Source organism: Sus scrofa, chromosome 8 (genome assembly GCF_054392235.1).
Source record: "Sus scrofa isolate SSC_HxYL_T2T_F1_AM1 chromosome 8, Sscrofa_HxYL_maternal_Yorkshire_Landrace_v2.0, whole genome shotgun sequence".
Taxonomy (NCBI): domain Eukaryota; kingdom Metazoa; phylum Chordata; class Mammalia; order Artiodactyla; family Suidae; genus Sus; species Sus scrofa.
The window spans coordinates 81,234,270-81,247,096 of NC_139390.1; the positions used below are offsets into that span (position 1 = coordinate 81,234,270).

Below are 12,827 nucleotides of genomic sequence, written 5' to 3' on the forward strand. Positions count from 1 at the left end.
AACAAGGAGGTGAAAGATTAATATGCTGAGAACTATAAAACATTAATCAAGGAAATTAGAGAAGATTCAGAGAAATGGAAAGATACTCCATGCTCCTGAATTGAGAGAATTAATATCGTCAAGATGGCCGTATTACCCAAAGCAGTCTGCAGATTTAATGCAATCCCTATCACATTACCCATGATGTTTTTTCACAGAACCAGAGGAAACAATCCAAAAATTTATATGGAACCATAAAAGACCCAGAATTGCCAAAGCAATCCTGAGGGGGGAAAAAACAAAAAACAAACAAACAAACAAAAAAAACAAAAACCAAGCGGGAGGCAAAACTCTCCCAGTATTTCAGACAATATTACAAGCTACAGTAATCAAGACAGTGTAGTACTGGTACAAAAACAGACATACAGACCAATGGAACAGAATAGAGAATGCAATGAAACTGGAACACCTCCTCACACCATACACAAAAATAAACTCAAAACAACTTAAAGACTTACATAAAACAAGACACCATCAGACTACTAGAAGAGAACATAGAAAAAACATTTTCTGATATCAACCATACTAATGTTTTCTCAGGTCAGTCTCCCAAAGCAACAGAAATAAAAGCAAAAATAAACCAATGGGACCTAATTGAACTGAAACTTCTGCACAGCAAAGAAAACCATAAAGAAAGAGACAATTTACAGAATGGGAGAAAATAGTTTCAAACAATGCAACTGACAAGGGTTTAATCTCTAAAATATACAAACAACTTATACAACTCAACAGCAAAAAAGCCAACAACTCAGTTGAAAAATAGTCAAAAGACGTGAATAGACTTTTCTCCAAAGAAGACATAACAAGTGGCCCACAGGCACATGAAAAAAAGGTTCATCATCATTAATGATTAGAGAAATGCAAATCAAAACTACAATGAGGTACTACTTAATGCTGGTCAGAATGGCCATCATTAGTAAGTTTACAAATAACAAATCCTATGCTGTTGGTGGGAATATAAACTGGTACAACCACTATGGAAAACATTATGGAGGTACCTCAGAACACTAAATATAGAACTACCGTATGATCCAGCAATCCAACACTTTGGGCATCTATCTGGACAAAATTTTCATTCAAAAAGATACATGCATCTGTGTGTTCATTGCAGCACTATTTACAAGAGCCAAGACATGGAAACAACTTAAATGTCCATCAACAGATGTATGGATTAAGAAGATGTGGTACATATATACAATGGAATACCACTCAGCCACAAAAAAAGAACAAAATAATGCCATTTGCAACAACATGGATACAATTAGAGAGTCTCATACTAAGCAAAGTAAGTCAGAAAGAGAAAGACAAATACCGTATGATATCACTTATATCTGGAATCTAATATATGGCACAAGTGAACCTTTCCACAGAAAAGAAACTAATGGATTTGGAACAGAGTTGTGGTTGCCAAGGGGGTGGGGGAGGGAGTGGGATGGACTGGGAGTTTGGGGTTAGTAGATGCAAACTGTAGAATTTGGAGTAGATAAGCAGTGAGGTCCTGCTGTGGAACTATATCTAATCACTTGTGATGGAACATGATGGAGGATAATGTGACAAAAAATGTATATATATATGCATAGCTTTGTCACTTTGCTGTACAGCAGAAATTTACAATAGAACTTTGCAAATCTACTGTAATAAAAATAAAATAATTTTAAAAATAGGTAAATAACAGGAACTTACTATATAGCACAGGGAACTATATTCAATATCTTATAATAACCTATAATGGAAAAGAATCTGAAAAAGAATATTTATTCCATATATGTATTAGTGAATCACTTGGCTGTACACCTGAAACTAGTACGACATTGTAAATTAACTGTTTCAGTATTTTTTTTTTAAATAAAGGCTAAAAAAGGATTAAAAAAATCAAGTTCACTCTAACTCTGCTTAAAAAAAATTGCTTTGGCTATTTGGTGTCTATTCTGCTTCTGTACAAATTTTAGGGCTGCTTTTCCTATTTTTATGAAAAATGATATTGGAATTTATTTATTTATTTCTTGCTTTTTAGGGCCACATCTGCAGCATATGGTGGTTCCCAGGCTAGGGGTCGAATTGGAGCTGTAGCTGCCAGCCTACACCACAGCTCATGGCAATGCCAGATCCTTAACCCACTGAGTGAGGCCAGGGATCGAACCCACAACCTCATGGTTCCTAGTCGGATTCACTAACCACTGAGCCACAACAGGAACTCCACTATTGGAACTGTAATAGGGATTTATTGAACCTGTGTGATTGCTTTGATAAAGTGAACATTTTAACATTATTAATTCTTCCACTACCTGGGCACAGAATATATTTCCATTTATTTGCTTTAATTTCTTTCATCAATATACTGTTGCTTTTAGTATAAGGTTTTTCACCTCCTTGTCTAAATGTATTCTTAGGTATTTTATTCTTTTTGATTCAATTGTAAATGAGTTTTTTTTAAAAAAATTCTTTTTGTTAGTTCCTTATTAATGTTTATAAAGGAAGATTTTTGTATATTGATTTATATTCTGCAACATTAGTGAATTCATTTATTAGTTCTGATAGGTTTTGTGCTCAGTTTTCTGTATGTAATGTTACCTGAAAATAAAGATAGTTTTACTTCTTCCTTTATGATTTTAATGCCTTTTATTTCTTTTTCTTGCCTAATTGCTCTGGCTAGGACTTTCATTATCATGTTAAATAAAGGTAGTGAGAATGGAAATTTTTGTCTTGTTTCTGATCTTAGATGAAAAGCTTTCAACTTTTCATGATTGAGTATGATAGTAGCTGTAGGCTTGTCATATATGGCCTTTATTACGTTGAGGCATGTCCCTGCTATGGCTAAATTGTTAGGAGTTTTTATCATGAATGGATGTTGATTTTTGTGCAAATACTTTCTCTGCATGTATTCAGATGATCACATGGTTTTTATCCTTCATTTTGTTAATATAACATATTGCATTAATTGGTTTCTGGATGTTGAAACTCACTTGATCATGGTGTACAATCTTCTTAATGTATTTGAATTTGGTTTGCTAATAGTTTTGTTGCATCTGTATTCATCAGGGATATTATCCTGCAAATTTCTTTTTTGGTAGTGTTCTCATCTGGTTTTTCCTGGGCTCATAAAATGGGTTTTAAAGTGTTCTCTCCTCTAGTTTATTTCCTTTTAATTTTTTTTCCTGTATGTTGGATTTTTTTTGCATAAATGGGACATTTTATATGTAATTTTTTACTTGGCTTTTTTTCTTTTTTACTTAATAACATATATCTTTATATACACAGTGGTCATAGCTACATTGAATTCTATCTTATGGATGAATCATAATATATTTAATAATTCTTTTATTGTGGACACGGGTTTGAGAATAAATAATGCTATATTATATGTCTTTGATACAAATATTTGTCTACATGTACTCTTAGAAATATACTAACTGGGTCAAGGGATATTTTTAGGTTTGGGAGAATGTTTACCATATGTATATGGTAAAAACTCTCCAGATAGCCTTTAAAAATGAGTGCACATTTACTTCATCTTTGCCACACTTAATATATTACTTTAATGGATGCCAATTTGCTATAAATTTAATGGTTGCCAATTATTTTAATGGTTGCCAATTTTAATGATTGTCAGTACTTGCAACATGTTATTTTATTTTTCACCTATTTCCTTACTAGTGAGGTTGAGTAAGTATATTTATTTTGTAAAATGTTTGTTCATTTCCTTTGCCTAGTCTTTTTGTGATGAGAAATCAGTATTATTTTTATTTTTAGTTATTTATTTGTCTTTTTAGGGCTGCACGTCTGGCATATGGAAGTTCCCACACTAGGTGTTGAATCAGAGCTGCAATTGCCAGGCTTATACCGAAGCAACACCAGATCCTTAACCCACTGAGTGAGGCCAAGGATCGAACCGGCTTCCTCATGGCTACTAGTTGGGTTCATTACTGCTGAGCTGTGACAGGAACTCCTATTTTTTAAAATTATTATTATTTATTTATTTATTTTATTATTTATTTTTGCTTTTTTTTTAGGGCTACATCCATGGCATATGGAGGTTCCCAGGCTAGGGGTCCAATCGGAGCTGTAGCCACCAGCCTACACTACAGCCACAGCAAAGCCAGATCCTTAACCCATTGAGCGAAGCCAGGGATTGAACCTGCAAATTCATGGTTCCTCTGATTCATTTCCACTGTGCCACGACGGGAGCTCCAGGAACTCCTATTTTTATTTTTAAAGATTTATTTCCATATTAACTTTTTAAAATATTTTTTACAGATGTCATAACTAATTTGCATTTAATTTTTGTGTGTGTGGTATTTTTGACATAGTGGAGTTTTAAATGGCTATATAGTCATTATATTGACTTTCCTCTTTGTGATTTTTGCCCATCTGTTTTAGTTTTATAATTCCTTTTTCTTTGAAATTTCTTTCCCAGCTAAGAATCAGCCAAGAATTCCCCTGTCTATTCATTGTGCCTTAAATGATTTCATTATTTACATTTCACATATCTGTGTAGAATTTATTTTGGTGTGAGGTTACTATCAAACTTGATTTTTTTCCCCACGTACTTTGCCAATTTTTCTAGCAACTTATGTGGATAAACCCACATTCCTCAGTGGTTTATGTTTTCCTTGTAATATACAAAATAATTACCAAGATCTGTTTCAGATCTTACTTTTGTGTTCTGCTGACCTGCTGCCAATTCTTTTTTTTTTTTAAATTCATATCACACTTTTTAAATTGTTTACTTTGTAATAATAACTCATAGAACAAGATACCACCCCACCCCTACACATGGGTCTCTTTTCCCAAAATTTCCTTTGGCTATTTTTTGAGGGGGGAAGAAGAAAAGTGGGGAACAAGTAGTAAGATTAGTGGTTTTTTAATCCCATTCCTCAATTAAGGCAATAGAAACATGTAACCAGAACAGTAACCTTTTTATCATAACTTGAAAGTATATATTTATTCGTCTAACAGCTCTACCAACTTCTCTGAAAATACATTTTTTAAAAATGGAAATGAAGCATAGTTTTGTTTCCACCTTCTGAAGAGTTCCACATGCCTTAAGATCGTTTTCTTTTTCTTTTGCCAGTTTTAGCATTTTGCATTTTATTTGATGATGCTATAGCTTGGTTAATAGATTTTGTTTTAGGAGTTACAAAAATATTCCTTGATGAGTTTGATGAGTGTTATGAAATATCTCGTCCTTTTGTTGTTGTCATTGAATCTTTATTTCATAATCATAAACCTAACTCTTCCATCCAGCAAGACTTGGAGGGAGGGGGTCAAGGAAAATATGGAGCCCAGAGAAGTGCAGTGAGAATGCAGAAACTATGGGACGATGTATGTGGTTGGGGTTGGTGGATGCTCTCCTGAGCTACAGCAAGAATGGTCTGCTGGTTAAGACAGAATGCAAGTCCAAGTTATTAAGAGTTGTCCACCATAGGCAGTAGTGATGTCTTCTCTGGTCTTGCCAGACCCATAGTGCCCCGTGCCTTCCACAATATTCATGGCCTCTTTCACCTTGCCAGGGACCATCCAACCACTCTGTCTTGACAGTGAAGATGAAAAGCTTGGAAGCATTAGTGTTGGGTCCAGCACTGCCATGGACCAGATGCCCAGATCTGTATGCTTTGGGATAAAATTATCTTCATCAAATTTCTCCCTTAGATGGACTTGCTGCCAGGGGCCTAATGGCATGTGAAGTTACCACCCTGGCACATAGCCCTGGAATAGTTCATGGAAAGCAGAAAGCCTTATAACAAATCCCTTCTCCACAGTGTTCAGAGCATGAAAGTTGGCTGCTTGTCTTTGGAACTGGTTTGGAAACAGCTCAAAGGAGACATGGCCCAAGAGCTTGCTGGCAATGGCCATGTCAAAGATCATGGGGTGGGTAACCATGGCTGGACAGGGCTCTAAAGCTCCAAGAGGGTGGCCATGGTGTCTTCAAAGCTATCTTGTTCTTCGACTTAGGTGTTTTTTCCAAGAATCACAATAGCGAGACTAGTTATGAAAGGTATTTCTGAAACATGCTTGCATTTTGTGCACAATATTTGATTTCGTTCATTCACACAACACATCTTTTTTTAGCATCTTCACCGTGAGCCAGGTACCACTGTTGTGGGTGCTGTGAATGTAGCAGGGACTACGAGTAGTGTAATTCTGGTGGGGAAGGCAAATAGGACATAAGCAAATACATAAAAATGTAATGGAGTGGAGCTAAGTGCTCCGAAGAAAAGCAAAGCAGGGAAAAAGGAAAGAGAGTGACACCCTTGTGTAGGATGATGGGGAAAGGCTCTCTGATTAGGTGGTATTGGCAGAGACTTGACAGACAGGAGGGAGCAAGTAGCAAGTTACACACACTGCTGGATTCATTAAGGAGATCACTGTATCCAGAGCGGGGGAGGGAGTCAAACAGCAGTGGGACATGAGGTCAGAGATGGATCCAGGGATCAGATGAAAGAGTTAGATTTTAGGAGTATGATGAGAGGCGCTTGGAAGATTCTGAGCAGAAGAGTGACACGATTTGCTGTCATCTTGCTCGTATTTCTCTGGCTGCCAATGCAATAAGTGAAATTGTTTCCATTCAATACAAACATTGGGAGAGGAGTTCCCCCTCTGGTGCAGGGAGTTAAGGATCTGGCAGTGCTGCAGCTGTGGTGTAGGTTGCAGCTGCAGCTTGGATTCCTTCCCTGGCCCAGGAACTGCCGTATGCCTTGGGTGCAGCCAAAACAAACAAACAAAACACACACACACACAAATTGGGAGAATAGCAGACTTTGGAGTATTGGGGATTCAGGAGTTCTGTTTGGTCATATTACATTGGACGTGTCTGTTAGTCACTTGAGAGGAGGTGTGATTGAACGATGTGTGAATCTGGAGCACAGGATCGAGATAACAATATCAGGGATATATGTTGGTTTAATGCCTTGGGGCAGATAACTCCGGGTGTATATTAGTTTCCTAGGGCTTCTGTAACAAATAACCATGAACTTTAGGGCTTAAAACAATAGAAATTATTGTTGCTCATAGTTCTGGAGGCTGAGGTCTGAAGTCTAGCAAGGTCTTGACCCCCAGGGGCTCCCGTCTTTGTTTTTTCCAGTTTCCACTACTCTGTAAGGTGTTCCTTGACATCTAGCCACATCAGCCCAATCTCTGCTTCCATGCGCATACTACTTCCTCCTCTTCTGTCTGTGGGATCCCCCTGCCTCTTTCTTTATTAAAAAAAAGTGTGTATATATATATATATGTATATATATGTACATATATATACATATATATCTTTTGTCTTTTTAGGGCTGCAACTGAGGCAATATGGAAGTTCCCAGGCTAGCGGTTGAATTGGAGCTGCAGCCAGTTACTTCAAGTGTAAAAAGTTAGTTTTTGATTTCTCTCTTTCTCTCTCTCTCTCTTTCTTCCTTTCTTTCTTCCTTCCTTTCTCTTTCTTTCTTTCTTTCTTTCTTTCTTTCTTTCTTTCTTTCGTCCTTTTAGGGCCACACTTGCAGCACACCGAGGCTCCCAGGCTAGGGGTCAAATTGGACCTATAGCTGCCAGCCTATGCCACGGCCACAGCCATGTGGGATCTGAGCCTTGTCTGAGACCTATACCACAGCTCACAGCAACACTGGATCCTCAACCCACTGAGCGAGGCTTAGAATTGAACCTGCGTCCTCGTGGATACTAGTCGGGTTTGTTAACTACTGAGCCATAACGTGAACTCCCTTTTTCTCCTTCTTTCTGTTGGAAGTTCTGTGTGTGCATGTGTTGTGTCAGTAACCTTGTTTCTTGATTAGTTTATGCTCATGGTGGAAATTTGGAAATTACAATATGTAAACATTAAAATGAGCTATTTCATTTCATTTTATTTCATTGGAAGTACAGCCAGTTTTTTCTAAGACTATTGTCTGGTTGCTTTTTATTTTTTTGGACTGGGCTCTGAGGCTTTTATACAAACATGACTGAATTAAGTGATATAACTGCCCAGCAGTTAGTGAAGGACAGTTTTGCTAACAACATGTCACCCTATGACTTTGGTTTGACTTTGGGTTTTAGGGTGCCCATGTAATGGGCTGGGCAGGGGCTCATTTTTAAAGAGGAGACCTTCCCAAATAGAGGGAGGCTGTACTGGTGACGGAAGGCAAATAGATCCAATCTATTTTTTAAAATGATTTTTATTTTTTCCATCATAACTGGTTTACAGTGTTCTGTCCATTTTCTACTGTACAGCAAAGTGACCCAGTTACATATACATACATTCTTATTCTCACATTATCCTCCATCGTGTTTTATCACAAGTGATTAGATTTAGTTCCCAGGGCTATACAGCAGGATCTCATTGCTTATCCATTCCAAAGGCAGTAGTTTTTGCACATCAAAGGAAATCATTAAAAAGCACACACACACAAAAAGATAACTTATAGAATGGGAGAAAATAGTTTCCAACAATGCAACTGGCAAGGGCTTAACCTCTAAAATATACAAACAACTTACACAACTCAACAGTAAAAACGCCAACAGCCCAACTGAAAAGTGGGCAAAAGGCCTGAATAGACATTTCTCCAAAAAAGATACACAGATGGCCAACAATCTATTTGTAGAATATGAAAACATGTTTTCAAGAACCAGTCTTTGTTTACCCCTGTTTCCATGACACATTCATATGGAAGAATCCTTCCCCAGATGTTAACATGAAGGCAGTGGTAAAAATTCTTGAAATTTTAGGAAGCCCTAACAATGGAATCAGGGAGCTATTAATATTTTATTAATATTTCACATCTTTATAGCATCTCCATTCAATGTGTGAAAGATCAAACCAAGAGACAACAGTTCTGAGTGAGAACAAGTTTAAAGTAAAAATCATCAAACTCTTCTCAGTTAAAAACAGGTAAATTGTATAAATGATCTACTTTACTATAAACCTGAGCAAAAATACAACGTCATAGCTCAACTGTACTCCAAAAAAATTAAAAAGTAGCTTTAATTAGGTACTAGTTCATTACTGGAACTAGAGCCAGTAATAAAACCTGAAACTATAAAACCAAAAAAAGGAGTTCCTGTCATGGCTCAGAGGTTAACAAACCTGACTAGCATCCATGAGGATGCGGGTTTGATCCCTGGCCTCGCTCAGTGGGTTAAGGATCCGGCATTGCTGTGCCCTTTGGTGTAGGTTGCAGATGCGGCTCAGATCCTGCATTGCTGTGGCTGTGATGAAGGCTGGCAGCTGCAGCTCCGATTTGACCCCTAGCCTGGGAACCTCCATATGCTGCCAGTACGGCCCTGAAAAAAGACTAAAAAATAAAAAATACCCCCCCCCTCCAAAAAACCAGGTAGATCGAGACAGATGAGACGAGGATGGCATTGAGGGTGCTGTCATGTGGTTTTTGAGTAATTTGGGGCTAAGATCCCCCTGAGATCTCCTCTAGCCCCCAGTTTAGCACCAGAAGGTTGTGATAAGAAACTCTGACAAGAGGCTACTGTCTTTAAATCAAGCAGCTTTCTCTGAAGAAAGGGCCCGCTGAGCTTACTTGCTAATCAGGATTCTTCTCTTAAAGATTTGGCAAAGCCATTTCCATTTTCCCTTATGTATTTTATTTTCTTTTTTAAATTTTAATTATTTTTTAATGATGGTGATATTTGCTCATCTAAAATTGGTTCTAGTGACACGGAGAATATTCTTTCTGTGCCTTTGAAAAGTGGTTCTCAGTCTGGGTTAGGTGAACTTTGTTTATTTTTGCTTTTTAGGGCCACACTTGTGGCATATGGAAGTTTCCAGGCTAGGGGTTGAATTGGAGCTGCAGCTGTGGCCTACACCACAGCTCACAGCAATGCTGGATCCCTACCCCACTGTGTGAGGCCAGGGATTGAACCTGCATCCTCAGAGATGCTAGTTAACCACTGCACCACAACAGGAACTGCCCATTATTTTAAATTACCTAAATTTTATGTGTAAATCTGTGGAAAATACAAACTGCTTAAAAATGCCAAATTCAAGTCCACTTATTACTGGGTAGAATATGCTGCTCTGGAATATTAGGTCAGTATTTTGAAGAAGTTGAGTAAAGGAGTTCCCATCGTGGCTCAGTGGTTAACGAATCTGACTAGGAACCACAAGGTTGTGGGTTTGATCCCTGGCCTCGCTCAGTGGGTTAAGGATCCGGTGTTGCCATGAGCTGTGGTGTAGGTCACACATGCAGTTCGAATGCTGCATTGCTCTGGCTGTGGTGTAGGCCGGCGACTACAGCTCCGATTAGATTAGACCCCTAGCCTGGGAGCCTCCATATGCTGCGGAAGCGGCCTTAGAAAAGGCAAAAAGACAAAAAAAAAAAAAAAAAAAGTTGAGTGAAAACAAGAAGGAATACTTTTTTACTTCATGATTCTGAAACTTGGGATCTGAACTGCTGACATAAATTGAAATCAGTATTCGTCTTCTCCTTTTGACCCCATATATTTTGCTTTGCCAGAACTCTAGATGAGAAAAAGGTCTTAAAAGTGGAAAGAAGGAAACTTGTGTTATAGAATCCAAATTACTCATTAATGTGTGTTATTATCGGCTGAGAATAAATTTTAGAATTTAAAGTTCATTGCATTTGTCTTCCAATCAAGCCAAGGTTATTGAGAGCACCATATTGTTTTAGAAGATATATTTGGTGTCTTTGGGCACCTGAGGCCATTAAATCATTAACAGCTGCCAGAATGGAATAGACCAAATGTACTTGGAATTTAGTTCTTTGTAGTGGGGAAGTTTGTGGATTTCCTGGTTCAGCCCATCTGATGAGAAGAATAACTCAGAAACATGTTTGCTGGTTTTGCAGAATGAACAGTTTTGCCAGAGAATATGAGAAAGATGAGAGTAAACATAAATTTAAAAGACTATGTCAGAGTTCCCATTGTGGCGCAGCAGAAACGAATCTGACTAGTATCCATGAGGATTCGGGTTCAATCCCTGGCCTCTCTCAGTGGGTTAAGGATCCAGTGTTGCCGTGAGCTGTGGTGTAGGTCGCAGACGCCACTTGGATCTGATGTTGCTGTGGCTGTGGTGTAGGCAGCAGCTATAGCTCTGATTCGACCCCTAGCCTGGGAACCTCCATAAGCTGCAGGTGAGGCCCTAAAAAGCAAAAAAAAAAAAAGCAAAAAAAAAAGAAAAAGAGAGAGAGAGATGATGTTGCCAGTTGTTAGGGTTTCCTCTGGTGCAAGGGGTCTCAGCCTTGACTCTATTGATATCTTGGGCCAGAAAATTCTTCATTGTGGGGTCAATTCTGATGCCGCACGGTTCTGGCCACTAGCACCCTCTCCCCAATTGTGACAGTCAAAAGTGTCGCCAGACAAAAGCCAGATGTCCTCAAGGGGGCCGACTTGCCTCTGATTGAACCACTGGGCTAGACTACAGAGGTAACCCCCAAAATCACAGCCAGCTTGATGGTCCAGGGAGAGTGGGAAGGAAGGGACAGGCTTCCTGAGAACTTGGGGTTGTTGAATGTGTTATTGGGATGGGCTTTCACTGGGGAAGCATAACAATTAAGGTTTAAGATTCAGGAGTTCCTGTTGTGGCTCAGTGCTAACAAACCCAATTAAGATCTGTGAGGATGCAGGTTCGATCCCTGGCCTCACTCAGTGGATTAAGGATCCAGCATTACCATGAGCTGTGGTGTAGGTCACAGATGCAGCTCTGATTCAGCCCCTAGTCCGGGAACTTCCATATGCTGTGGGTGCAGCCCTGAAAAGAAAAGAAAAAAAAAGAGAAAAAAAAAAAAGGTTTAAGATTCAGCAAATATATTGTATTGAGGAAAAGTAGATTCTTAAAAAACCTATAGTTAAATGAGAACAGCAGGTATACTATGAATGTTGGTAATTGATTGTCTTTTTTTTAAAAGTTTTTTTTGTTTTGTTTTTTGGGGCCACATCCATGACATATGGAAGTTCCCAGGCTCTCGGGGTTGAATCGGTGCTGCAGCTGCCTGCCTACACCACAGCCACAGCAATGCCAGATCCAAGCCATTCCTTCGACCTACACCACAGCTCATGGCAACCCCAGATCCTTAATTCACTGAGTGAGGCCAGGGATCAAACCTGCATCCTCATGGATACTAGTTGGGTTCTTAGTCCCCTGAGCCCCAGCGGGAACTCCGTGATTATCTTCTCTTTCACCTCACTCCAAAAAGCCTCACGTAAACACATATGACTGCTGAAACTAAATCTGTGGTAGGATGGCAGTGGGCACCTTCTTCGGGTGTGAATTTCCATTTGTGTAAATACATAGTATTTATAGTATAGTATAGTATACTAGTATACATAGTATTATCTGGAAACCTACCTAACCTTATATAATCATATAAATCATATCATTCATAATCAGATGAAGACTTAAGTGGCTCTTGTGGCAGAGACTGTATCCATTTACCATCCTGGACTTTTCCCAGCCTCCCTTTGAGTTTGGTAGGCTGGGGCTGTGTAACTAGTTCAGACCAGTGAGATGTGAGCTGAATCTAACTTCTGGGCTGAGGAAGTTAAAAACACGCCCTCTTCCCCCCTCATAGTGGGGCCTCACCAATATGTGTTCTGTGAACCAAAGAAGCGCTGCTTCATTCTTTCACTCTCTGTTCTCTTCTCTCTGTTTATGGAACATCTGCTAGTTGGATATTGGACTCTGAATCGATCCTATTCATTACTGTATTTTCCATAGTTATCATTTGATGTATTTTTCTACCTTTTGAGACTGGGGACTAGAAGGTTCAGCCCAGACTCAGAAGCACAGGGGTCCCTGTCGGTCACCTTTCTCCATATTAACACCCCTCTGGTGAGAAAGCCATGTG

General features: G+C 38.9%; 1 protein-coding gene across 1 annotated transcript in view; it reads left to right on the forward strand.

Moving 5' to 3' along the window:
- The window catches only part of DCHS2 (dachsous cadherin-related 2), a 272,388-nt gene that overhangs the window by 119,610 nt on the left and 139,951 nt on the right, over window positions 1-12,827 (forward strand). The window lies entirely within an intron of this gene.